At 41.8% G+C, this 11,806-nt stretch overlaps 1 pseudogene; it reads right to left on the reverse strand.

Moving 5' to 3' along the window:
- Nucleotides 1–9,005: 9,005 nt before the first annotated feature.
- LOC147638979 (potassium transporter 5 pseudogene) lies at nucleotides 9,006–11,459 on the reverse strand (annotated as a pseudogene).
- Nucleotides 11,460–11,806: the final 347 nt, after the last annotated feature.

Consider the following 11,806-nt stretch of genomic DNA (forward strand, 5'->3'; position numbering starts at 1 on the left):
GCTCCTCCTAATTGGTTTGATGCATTGGTCACATTTATAAATTTGGCACAATTTGCACATGATTTGTCTTATGTGTCATCATGATTTGTCTAGTGTGTCATACTTGTATTGTTGTTGTCCCCTTTGAAATTCATGTCCTCTTCACCAATCACCTCTACATGATCCTCATTCAACATTTCCTTGTCTTCTCATGTCTCTTGAAGTCCCACTCCTTGCTTGGGTGGCCATCCCTTAGGCATAATTGTTGAAAATAGAAAATGGCTCATAGAAGGCTCAAATGATATCAGAAATTTGTGATCTACGACTTTATGGATAGCTCTTGGTGTGTAGTATCCGAATATGAAAAATGAAATTTTTTGGATAGTCCTAGTATTCTCAGTTTTAGGGTTTGCACAACACTATTGAAAATAGTAATTTGGCTCCAAAATTTAAAAATGAGGTCGGAATTTTATTGGCAATAGCTTGTTGGAAAGCTCTTGAGTGGTACTATCCCTACACTGAATCCCGTTGCTTCAGTCAAAGTGGAAGCGCTCTCTATTTTGACTTTTGTAAAGAAGTCAACTATGTGTGTTGACCAAGCATGTGGTATGCGATTCGTGCCATTTGGTAGGTCTTAGGGAGTACTATAAGCATATCTAATCATTTTTTTGAACCTCCAAAATCCCTTGGATTGAATTAGGGTTTTATGAATCTAGTCAAACCCTAAATTAGGCCCACTTTTGGTATCCAATTTATGCACCCAATAGCTTGTTTCGAAGCTCTAGGGAAGCATTTTGCAATGTAGGGAGCTTGTCACTTGCCCAAATCCCCCTGATGACTAAATCTGGGTTTTTTGTCAGCCACATGAATTTTTGGCAAAATCAGACATCTCCTTTGTATTTGGAGAAAAATCTCAATGTAATCAAGTGTCACAATACACATGCATTCATTGCCAAATCGCCCTAGCGTCCAATCAAATCTATTTGAATGTGCATTTGATCATTGCAAGTCACTTTTTGCATGCCAAAATTACTACATAAGTGTCCACCAAACCTCACCCATGCATCCTTTTGCCACAAGATTTGTCTTGATGTTGCCTTGAGAATGTATGTCGGTGAAGCGTGTTGAAGCTTATCGATCTCCTGGCAAGCTTTTCCGACCTCTCTTTCCAAGTTTACAATCTAAGGGAAAAGGTTTGGGCCATTTCTTCACCACCATGTACCTAATCGCTCATCGTGCCGCTTTACCATGGAACTCACGGCATGGTGACTTCAAGACATGCTCCCCTCGGTCTCTCCTCCATATACCGAGGTACCCTCACCCATCATTAGTATGTTAGAAATAGAAGGTGTAATACAAAGTGATGTGAAGAGTGAATGAATATCAAATAGATGATTTGAGATCACTTATCCAATAATTTACGTTCAAGCATGGACTCATGCTCCACCAAGTACCTCCAATGATTTAACACATTCAAAATGGCATCCAATAATGATAAGAACCAATGTCTTTACCTTGATGCACACCATTAGTGCTCTTCAATGCCCTTCATAGCATAAGATTTTGCCAAGATTTGGTATACTTGGCTACCATTTATATGCATTTGAGCATTTGAAGCATCCAATAACCAATAGCAAGGCAATTAATGCTTCTAAAAGCTTGCAATCAACCACAAGACTCCTCAAGAGGATGTATATAATTGATACTTAGCAAGATTTGTCCAAACTTGAGAGCAATGGTTGATTAATTGTCCCATATGGTGAAAAGCTTTGCGTAATGTCATCATTAATTAGTTCTAATGATGATTAAGCAATGCTAATAATATGTATTGATGGCCAATGGTGAGAAATTATGGTTTCTTGGCAGAAAGCCCCAAATATTGAGTGTGGATTTAAGAGACTTAAAAAATTAATCAACTAATGCAAGAAAGTGTTTAGCAATTGCTCAAAGATTACCATGGAGCCTCAAGCTTGAGTGTTAATGAAGAAATGCCCTTCCCATGTTGAAAAACGTGAAGATGAATTTCCAGCTTATTGGAGAATCCATGGCCATCATTCCTCATTAAGTTGAGCTCCAAAATGCTTGAATCTCGTAGAGAAAACCATGGCTAATCAAAATAGGGTATGCAAGCTTGTAAACCCTTGCTCTTAAGCACATTTTCAAAGAAAACAATGCCCTGCTCTGCTGCTGTTGCCACCAGCTTGCTGTCTTCTCATCATTGCTTGAAGACTATGCTAATCATGCTCATTAATCACTCCAAGGTGTTAGCTAAGTGCCTGAGATCATGTATGTGAAGTTTGAGCAAGGCTTGTGGCGAAACTCCTAAGATTTTAGGGTTTTCTTGAAGCACACATGAGGCTGAAATTTATGCAGCTCTCCATGGCCTAATTTGGGGAAACTTGGATTAATAGAAAGCTCTGATACCAGTGCAACGATTAGGGTTGGCCACTCAAGGCATGGAGTGACAACATGGGTGTAGGAGCACCATCCATGGACAAGGAGAAGGGGAAGGTTTCCATGAAAGCTTGATAGCTTATAATCTTGATTAGCATGAGTAAATTATGATTAGTAATTTTACATTGGCCTATATACCAAGGCCTCTTTTCACACACTTATTATTGTCCACTCTCCTTGGCCTTTGAACCATAAGTCTGTGTCCCCCACTTACTCTTGGCTCTTTAGCCAATTTCAACTTGTGTTTGGCCCTTGGCCTACTATATACACTTTCCATGTGTCCAAGGGGATTTATTTTGGCGAGAGAAAATTTGGGCGAGCATAAATCCAAATATGGCAAGAAGTTTTTAAATAATGGAGGGTTCTTGGTCTATTCTCTTTTTATCTGTCTCTCTCTCTATTGCACACTTTTGCGAGATATTGATAATAGTTGCTTCCATACCTAAGACATTGAATACAAAATCTGTCTCTCTTTCTCTCTCTCTCTCTCTCTCTCTCTGTCTCTCTGTCTCTCTCTCTCTTTTATCTCTCTCTCTCTCAATCTTTGTCAATAGCAAAATAAAATTCCTCTAATAAAATAATACATCCCAATAAAATGATACAAGCTCAAATAAAATTACTCCATGAAAATTGTTCTAATAAAATGATGCCCTAGAACATTTTTACATATCCCATACATCTCTGAAGTTAAATTAGGAACATGAGTTGTCCACTAAATCAATTCAGGGTAGATTTGTTCTCTGCATAGAGATTCAGTTATCTTCCTTTCTGTCAAAATTGGTTCTTAAATAAACATATTTTGATTTTAGCTCAATCCCATGACTCTCATGTACATAAAGTACAAGTGCTTGCATGCTAAGTCAGGTTTTTGTTGGTTGACCCTTCTAAAAAAATCTAGACTTGAGCATGATGGATGCATTTTGATATGCACATCATAACTTCTCACATGAGAACCTTCTTCAAAAGTCTCAATGGTGAAAGCCTCATGTTTGGAAGATTGAAACACTTGCACTTGTGTAACTTGTGCATTTATGTCTAGTGCTTTCTTGAATCTTTTTGCAGCTTCTTTTGAAATGCTTGTTCTGTATCTTGCGTGATGACCATCTTGTGACATATTATTTTTTAATGTGTTTGTCTCTCATGAGGCACTTTTGGTTGACTTGAGCTGAATGGAGTTTATTGCGCTCTTCTTAATGTCTTACTGTTTGTGTAAGTTATACCGTGCAAAGCACCAATGCGTTTACTTCCTCAACTATAAGATTTGTGCCTTCAACACTGGTTATATAGTAGGCACACTGTGTGGGGGATGGTTAATGTTTTTGTTATGTATGCATGATGTCATTATTACAAAACCACATCATTTGACTAGTCTTCCTAGCAGCATGGAACCTTGTTGAAAAAAATGATGGTGTAGGTACTCCTTTTGCACATCCTACAATCATGGGACCACACTTACTACTACCTATGTAACCCAAATACTTTACTGTGCTACCCATTGGAGTTCTCCTAATTGTCCAAAATGTCTTGTGTATGGGTGCTTCCATTATGATTTTGTCACTCGAATAATTTCTTGTGTCCACATCTTCATCCATGAAGGGTAGATTCCTGCGACGTCCAATAGACTTCCTATCTCTCACGTGCACGTTGTACTCAGGTCTATGACTAGCATTATCATCTACATCAATTACTCAGGTCTATGACTAGCATTATCATCTACATTAATTACATTACATTGTTGTCTCTTGTGTGTCAGGATGATTCTCGATCACCTGCCAAAGGAGTTGGGGCCTTGTACATAGGTGTACCACTGTGCATTTGTCCTCTCAATGAGCTTTTCAAGACTTGGACTTGCTCTAATATGCGTGCCCATCATGTAATAAAGCATTAGCCATGTGTAACACACATGCATTCTAGAGTGTTATTTTTTCTTTGAAACCCTTCCCGGTTAACTAGCTTCCCTGTTTAGACTCTGACAAGTTTGTTCGTGGTGTACATGACTGATCATTGCTCTTCTCCACCTATGTAATAGTTAGAGACATATCAGAAACTTCAATAAAGACAGTGGTTTTAAAGACAATGGTTCTTATACATACCAAAATCATTACATTGCTTCAATGTGCAATGCGCAGTTCCCACCAGCTTTGCCAAAGATCCATGGTAGGTATATCTGAATATTTTATATTTCCACTACGCCACCATTGTCGGATAAGTCAGTGCAGCCTTTTTTGTTGACATGGTATGCCACTTCTTGTACATGCTCTTATGCACGCCTTGGAAGGCCTTTATAACATACTTTGCTTGTGGTATATTTGGCTACTGTTGAGCACCTTTCGAGATCGTATTATATGGAAAAGCTTTTCCCATTTTGACTACAAGACTTTCCCATAAAATCAAAGCTGAGCTGATTCATTCACTATTGATTTTAGTTGCATTTTGAACAAGGTAAGACATTCTATTGCACATGCTCAAGAGCAATATGTTAAGAAAGCAAACTACAAACATAAAACTATCTCTTTTTAAATTGGAGATTATGTACTTTTGAGAATTGAGAAACGTATACTTAAGAGTGTTGAGAAATTCCCAGTTATTAAGCTCGCCCCAAGATTTTATGGACCTTTTAAGGTGATTCACAAAATTAATGATGTTGCTTACATTCTCATTGTGACAGATTCATAATTCATTTCATATGTTAGTTGCATGTGTGTTGGAAAGAGTATGAAGCCAAAAAGAAGATCGATTTGTTTCTCGTCAACTTTTCGGAGTTTGAATCACCATCCTTCAGTATGATCCCACCAACAAAGGATTGGATGAATGGGAAAATTACATAGTCTATCACTTCCTATCAAGAGGTCGTCAACATCATAATCCAAGTATCCCCACCATCAAGTTCTTGGATAATACCATTAGAATTTGCCTCTAGGATTTCAAAGAGGAGAAGGCCCACATGTAGCAGTGGCACAAATATTATGAATCCCATGTTTAAGGCCTTGGCTTCAACCTCGACATCAGGCCCAATCTCTCCATTCAGGATATATGTGTTGTTTGTACGTGTCCACTGTGACCTTTTAAAATCATCCTCATGAAGATGTAAGATGGGTGCCTTCCTTGGACATCCTCCGTTCTTTTAAACAAACTCACAAAATTGAGGACAATTGCAAACCCAAGCAAGAGGAAATGTTATGAGAATGTATTTTAAGCCCTCTTAAAAATATTATTCTACCCTTTTAGATAATTTGGGGACGCTTGGATTATCTTTACATCATGCCAAATTATGTTAATATCGTTGGGTGATGCCATTTTAAATATTAATACATTTGGTGCATATTAACAAACATAGGAAGTCGCAAGCATATTGACGTATGATTGAGACTTCCTCTGTTGCAGTTGGTTCATATGGCAGAGTGATTCCTAGAGTACTTATGCCCAACGAACATGTGTGTGGTGATGGTTTGTATGCCTATGGAATATTTATTTATATATTTATTGTTGGATATTTTATAGGTGAAGAGGACTTGAAAGATTGAGGCGAAAGCGCATAAATTATTAATTTTGGAAGGCATTCTTTATTTTAGACAAGCTTTAATGTATTTATGTGCTAGCTTGTGCACATTCATTTATTTATTTTTACAAGCTTAGACTTAAAGCATAGACTTACAAATATTTTTTTTGTAAAGCTTAAAAGCTTTCCCTTAGCCCCAAGTAATCTAATATTGAAGAGCTCTCTATTTTGGGAAAAGAGAGTGTCGTGCAAGAAACAAAACTTTTATATTCTTAGGGCTATGGCTTATTTTAGCAATGGAAAGCTTAAAAATACTCGTGTGGGGAGGAATAGGCCACATATGTGGGGGAAGGGGGAAGATTTCACCCAATGTTGTATTGAACAAGAGCTAAGTATTTTCATGTGTTAATTTTTAAAGCTTGTTTATGTTGAAATTGTAGTAATAGCTTAAGTTGAATGGTTTAATAATTATTTTTCTTGAGATATTGTCTTCTATAAATTTCTAGATGAAAAGCCTCCAAAAATAAAAAAAAGTTATACTTTTTCTTGCACAACACTCTCTCTTAATATAGAGCTCTTCAATATTAGATTACTTGGGGCTAGGGGAAAGCTTTTAAGCTTTACAAAATAGATATTTAAACTTTTAAGCTTTTAATTCTATGCTTATAAAAATAAATAAATGGATGTGTGCAAGCTAGCACATAAATACAAAGCTTGTCCAGAATAATGAATGCCTTATAAAATTAATAATTTATGCACTTTTGCCTCAATCTTCCAAGTCCTCTTCACCTATGAAATAAATTGGTAAATAAATATTCCATAGGCATACAAACCATTACCACACACATATTCATCGAGCGTAAGTACTCCACCAATCACCTTGCCATACGATCCATGTTAGCTTTTTGACTTTGATAAGTTTAGGTGTCAATAGAGCTGATTACGTGCTCTTTTTACCCTATGTTAGTAAGGTTTTTTTTCCCATGAGAACACACCCTTAGTGTGCTAGCAGCCATGCCAGCCCTAGTGCTAGGGCTACTAGAGTTGTACTCCGCTCGCTCATAATCCATTGAGTACATTCTAGCTATCACTATCATCTTTGTCGCTCTCTGAGCTTGTGTGCGTGTTTTGTTTGTGAGTTTGTGCAGAGCATCTTCTCTCACATGCAACATTGGTATCAAAACCTTGTTGTCTTGAAGATAGTGCCTAGGGTTTAGATTTTGGCTTCTCAGCTAATAGCTCTTTGTCGCTAATCACTGTCGTGCATAAGTTTTAAAGTGAATGTTTCAGAACTCTCACTATGTTGCCATGCTCGCCTTGATAACTGGCGTTGGCCTTCATGTTATTCATTTGTTAGCATTGGCTCTTGTTGGTCTTCATCTCAATGGTGTCGCTGCACGTTTTGGGTAAGATCTTACTCTACATACTTTCACTCAGATCTAGGGTTTTGCCTTCTTTTATACATTAGCGTTATTTTTGTTAAGGTCGTACATTCAAGGGTCACCCCCACACTAGCTCTTCACTTAGCTTTTATTAGAGTTTTTCAACTGGTACTACTCTTGATGTTGTTGTTCAGTCATTCAACTTTCTTTTGACACTAGACTTCTACGTCCGTCAACTTTGACTTGTTAGCTTCTCAGCATTCCTCTTGAGCATTTGACTTTTGCATCAGTTAATTTTGCTTGGTTAGCTCATTTAGTTGTGTCAATCAATTTTGCTTTCCACAACCCTTTGAACAGTTTTCGTCTCGTTGTCGGACAGAGAGGAAAAGAAGAGAGCAAGAACAAACTATTCAAAATGTTCCTGGCCTAAACAAATACATTTTTGATGATGTGGATGAGCCTCCTTTGCTTTGGACAGTTCATGAAGGATGAGTAGAGGAAATGGATGCATTTGTGATAGCTCGTCCTTATACTTTAGCATCAACTGATTCTCCATATGGTTTCAAAGCTCCAAGCTCAGTTAATGATGATGTGAAGTATGGAGTAAGTGTTTTTATAAAAGAGTCATTCAAGCTTTTCAGAAAGTGACAACTTGTGAATCATGGGCACTCGTATTTTTTCATGCTCATGATCAAATCACAGCCGCTCAAAAAGCTTTCACAGATCTAAACATGGTGAATTAGATGATTATATGGTAGTATTTCTACTTTTTATTCTCCTTTAGCCTTTCTTTTCATTGTTACCTTTTTGTGGTATTTCTAAACGACGTCTTACTTGCAGGACCAAACCCAACATTCACGGGTACAAACTCGATCAGCTTCTTGGGCATGTGAGTTTGTAAGGATTGGTTTTCACTCTCCATTTGGTCTAAGAGCTCAAGGGACATATAATTTCTCCATGAAACCAAATCGTACAAATGTGTTTGAGAGACCAGGCATTCGCAAGAAGTTTAGGCATACAACTGGTGAATTAACAGGCATGATTAATCCTTATCAAAACTTCAGTTATATTAGATTTTTGAGACTGTCTCGTCTCGCCCACTTAATGGGACATGATTATATCTTAAATATAAGGCTTGAAGCTTAAAGTTGCGGATAACTTTTAAGAAGCTGGGAAGGATGTCACCAGCCTGGACATTTCCCAGTATGAAAGGGGTCTGGTGGACTCCACGATGTCTAAATATTTGGAAAGTATAAGCTTTGGGAATGGGGGATTATCCTAGAATACAAAGGACCACACTCCTAAAATTTAGGAGAGTTGCTCTCACATCGCTTAAGCGACGATCGTCATTGTGTAAGCGACTTGTTTGGAAAAACTAGTCATTTTGGCCACATCACTAAGAGGGGGGTTTTGTTCTAATGCTTACTCCCTCTAGATTTTTTTTAAAAAGAGCATGCAAAACACAACAAGAAGGAGACTATTAAAGGCGGCGGACCTAATTACCCACCACGTTTTAAATTGAATTTTATATATTTGAAGAAGTATGGTCTTTGTAAAAAAGAAAGACACGGTAGACAATCCATTTTCGCCAAATTAGAATCAAGTTACATATACAGACCGATCACTCGAGGAAAATAACAAGCGAACCAGGCTTAAAAGGTAACTAATCACCTAACTAATGCTTGCATTCATCAAATTTCGTAGACCATGCCGACCTTGACGAGCCTTCGGTGTGGCACTGGGAGCTGGACAGTAGCCTCGCGGCATGCTCTGCGGAGCACGACGTAGAGCACGTTGACGACGAGACGTTTGAGCCAGGGGGAGTCAGAGGAGGCCTTGACGTCGGGTTGGCCGAGGAGGTAGGTGACGCCTCCCAAGCGCTGGCATTGCTGCAGGAAGGACGCCTCCTCCAGGCACTCGGAGGGAATGGCCAGTTGCTGCTGATCGTCTTCGACTTCGTTCAGAACATCTTCTTCTCTACTGTCGTTGTCTCCGCCGCCGCCCCTTGGCGGAAGCGCCTCTTTACTTTCTCCATTAATCTTGTTATTTCGGCCATCGTCCACTACAATCTGAACCGTTCCGTCTGCCTCCTCATCAGCTACTTGCAGGTCTGATGACGCTTGAAGATTACGGGCCCTTGCAGCAGCCACCTTCATGCCCGACCTCAAGATAAAGGCCCTCAGGCTCGCCATAAGAGCCTCCTCGAAGCTTGTATCACTCGGCCGCCCACCAGCTCCATCTTGGCTTTTTTTGGCCCTCGAGGACCCTTCCATGTAGCCGAACCTTGCCACACACCTATACATGACGTGCGGTCCGGCCGACCTGTTCACGGTGCCCACTTTCCTCACGAGAAACCTCTCTTCTTCCGGCACGCTCGCCACGGGCAATATCTTCAAAGTGACGAGCACCACCACCGCATGCATGGCTTGGACATTGTCCAGAAAGTGAGAGTATACAGGGGGCACTCCCTGGATTTGGCGCGTGTAGACAAGGCCAACGCCAGGTACGAGAGCCGCGCTGACGCTTTGGAGCCACTGATCCGCTGGGAGGGTATGGCGAGCTTCGAAGTCGTACTTTTTCATGGTCACGTAGTGCCAAACGCACATGACGAGGAGGAGGAGCCCCGCGAAGGCCACCGGGATGTAGCCGCCCTGGTCGAACTTGTAGAGGTTGGACGAGAAGTACATAAGCTCCACCGAGAAGAAGACGCCGGCGAAGAGCAGCACTTTGTATATGGCCGACTGCCAGATGAAGAGCATAATGAGGCTGACAAGGGCGGTGGTCACCAGCATGACGGCCACCACAGCGATGCCGTAGGCGTTTCCAATAAGGGTGGTGGTCTTGAAGCCGCCTGTGATGGCGATGCAGAGAATCATGAGGACCCAATTCACCTCTGGCACGTAGACTTGTCCGGTTACGTGGGAAGAAGTATGAACGATTTTGACGGGCGGAAAGCAGCCTAGAGACTGCGATTGCTCGACGATAGAGAAGGTGGCGGAGATCATGGCCTGGCTCGCTATAATCGCGGCCACCACCGCCACAACGAACATCGGCCAATACACAGGATTGGGTATGGATTTGTAGAAGGTCTGCGCCACGTCTTCTGGGAACTTCATCAAGTAGGCTCCTTGGCCCATATACGCCGCCAGCAGCGACGGGGAGACCACATACATGAGGGCGATCCTGATGGACGCAACGGAGAAGTGGCCTAGATCGGCGAACATGGCCTCCGTGCCCGTTATGCAGAGAACTATGCCGCCCAGAGAGACCCACGCATCCTTGCCGTTGTTTCTGAAGTAACGCAGGATATAATATGGGGAGAAAGCGTACAAGACTCTCCAGTCGTGCTTGACGATGTTGAAGATGCCGATCCCACCTATAAAGACAAACCACACCATGACGCAGGGAGCGAAAAGGCAGCCCACCTTGGCCGTGCCGTAGCGCTGCACGGAGAAAAGCACCACCAAGATAGCGATAGAGATCCCCGCCACCCAGTCCGTGCTCAAGCTGGGGAACTTCCCCTGGATACCATCCACCGCTGACAGCACGGAGATTGCGGGCGTCAGTACACCGTCCCCGATTACGGCACACGTACCGAGAAGCGTGACGATGAGCAATAGCTGCTTCGCAAAAGCGCTGCCCTCCAGAAACTCCTTGATCTTGGACGCCCGGCTGAGCCGCCTCTGGTTCTGCGTTTCGTAGACAGACACCGCCTCGTCCTCCGCCTGCGCCTGACTGGGCAGCTGGCTGACTTTGGCATGGCGGCAGATGAGAGAGTAGAGCGCAAAGGTTCCGCCGTTGCCGTTGTCGTTTGCGCGCATCACCACACCGATGTACTTTACAAGGGGGATGAGCGCGAGAGTGTAGATGATGAGCGACAAGGCCCCTAGAATGTCGTCGCGAGTGGGCGGAACGCCACTGGTGAAGGTGCTGCTGAAGACGTACAGCGGCGATGTGCCCACGTCCCCGAAAACAACGCCGATGCTCTGGAATGCCAAGCCAAGGATCACCGGCCAAGTGTCGGCGACGCCCGTTCTGCCACTCTTTCTGGCAAGGTGGTTGGACTCCAGGTCCAGCGAGTCGCGCCTGCTAAAGGGTCGCTGATCCCCTGGAAGCTCCTCAACGGCCGCATCTCTCGTGGCCATAGTTGTGCGCTAATCTATGTGTTGTTATGTTCTTCTAGCCAATCTATTTAAAGGCAACGTGGTCGCTTCTGAAAAGCTAGAAGCCTTTAAAGCTAGGCGTGTGACATAGCAACAATTTTTCTAAACATTAATGTAGCTCCCTAAATACCCGAGGAGAGCTTTCTTTAGCTTTTTTCCTTTTGTTTTTGTTTTTTTTTGTTTTTCCCAACTTTTTAATGGAGCCTACAATGAAATATTGCATCCTTGGTGAACATGGATGTAAAATTATCATCCTTACTACTCAGCATTGCATATCCTGTTGGCCACAGGCGACGAGATCCCCACACAAGAGAACAATCTAAAGTAAC

This window comes from Cibotium barometz, chromosome 4 (genome assembly GCF_041138505.1).
Source record: "Cibotium barometz isolate CiBa-2024 chromosome 4, ASM4113850v1, whole genome shotgun sequence".
In the NCBI taxonomy this organism is placed as follows: domain Eukaryota; kingdom Viridiplantae; phylum Streptophyta; class Polypodiopsida; order Cyatheales; family Cibotiaceae; genus Cibotium; species Cibotium barometz.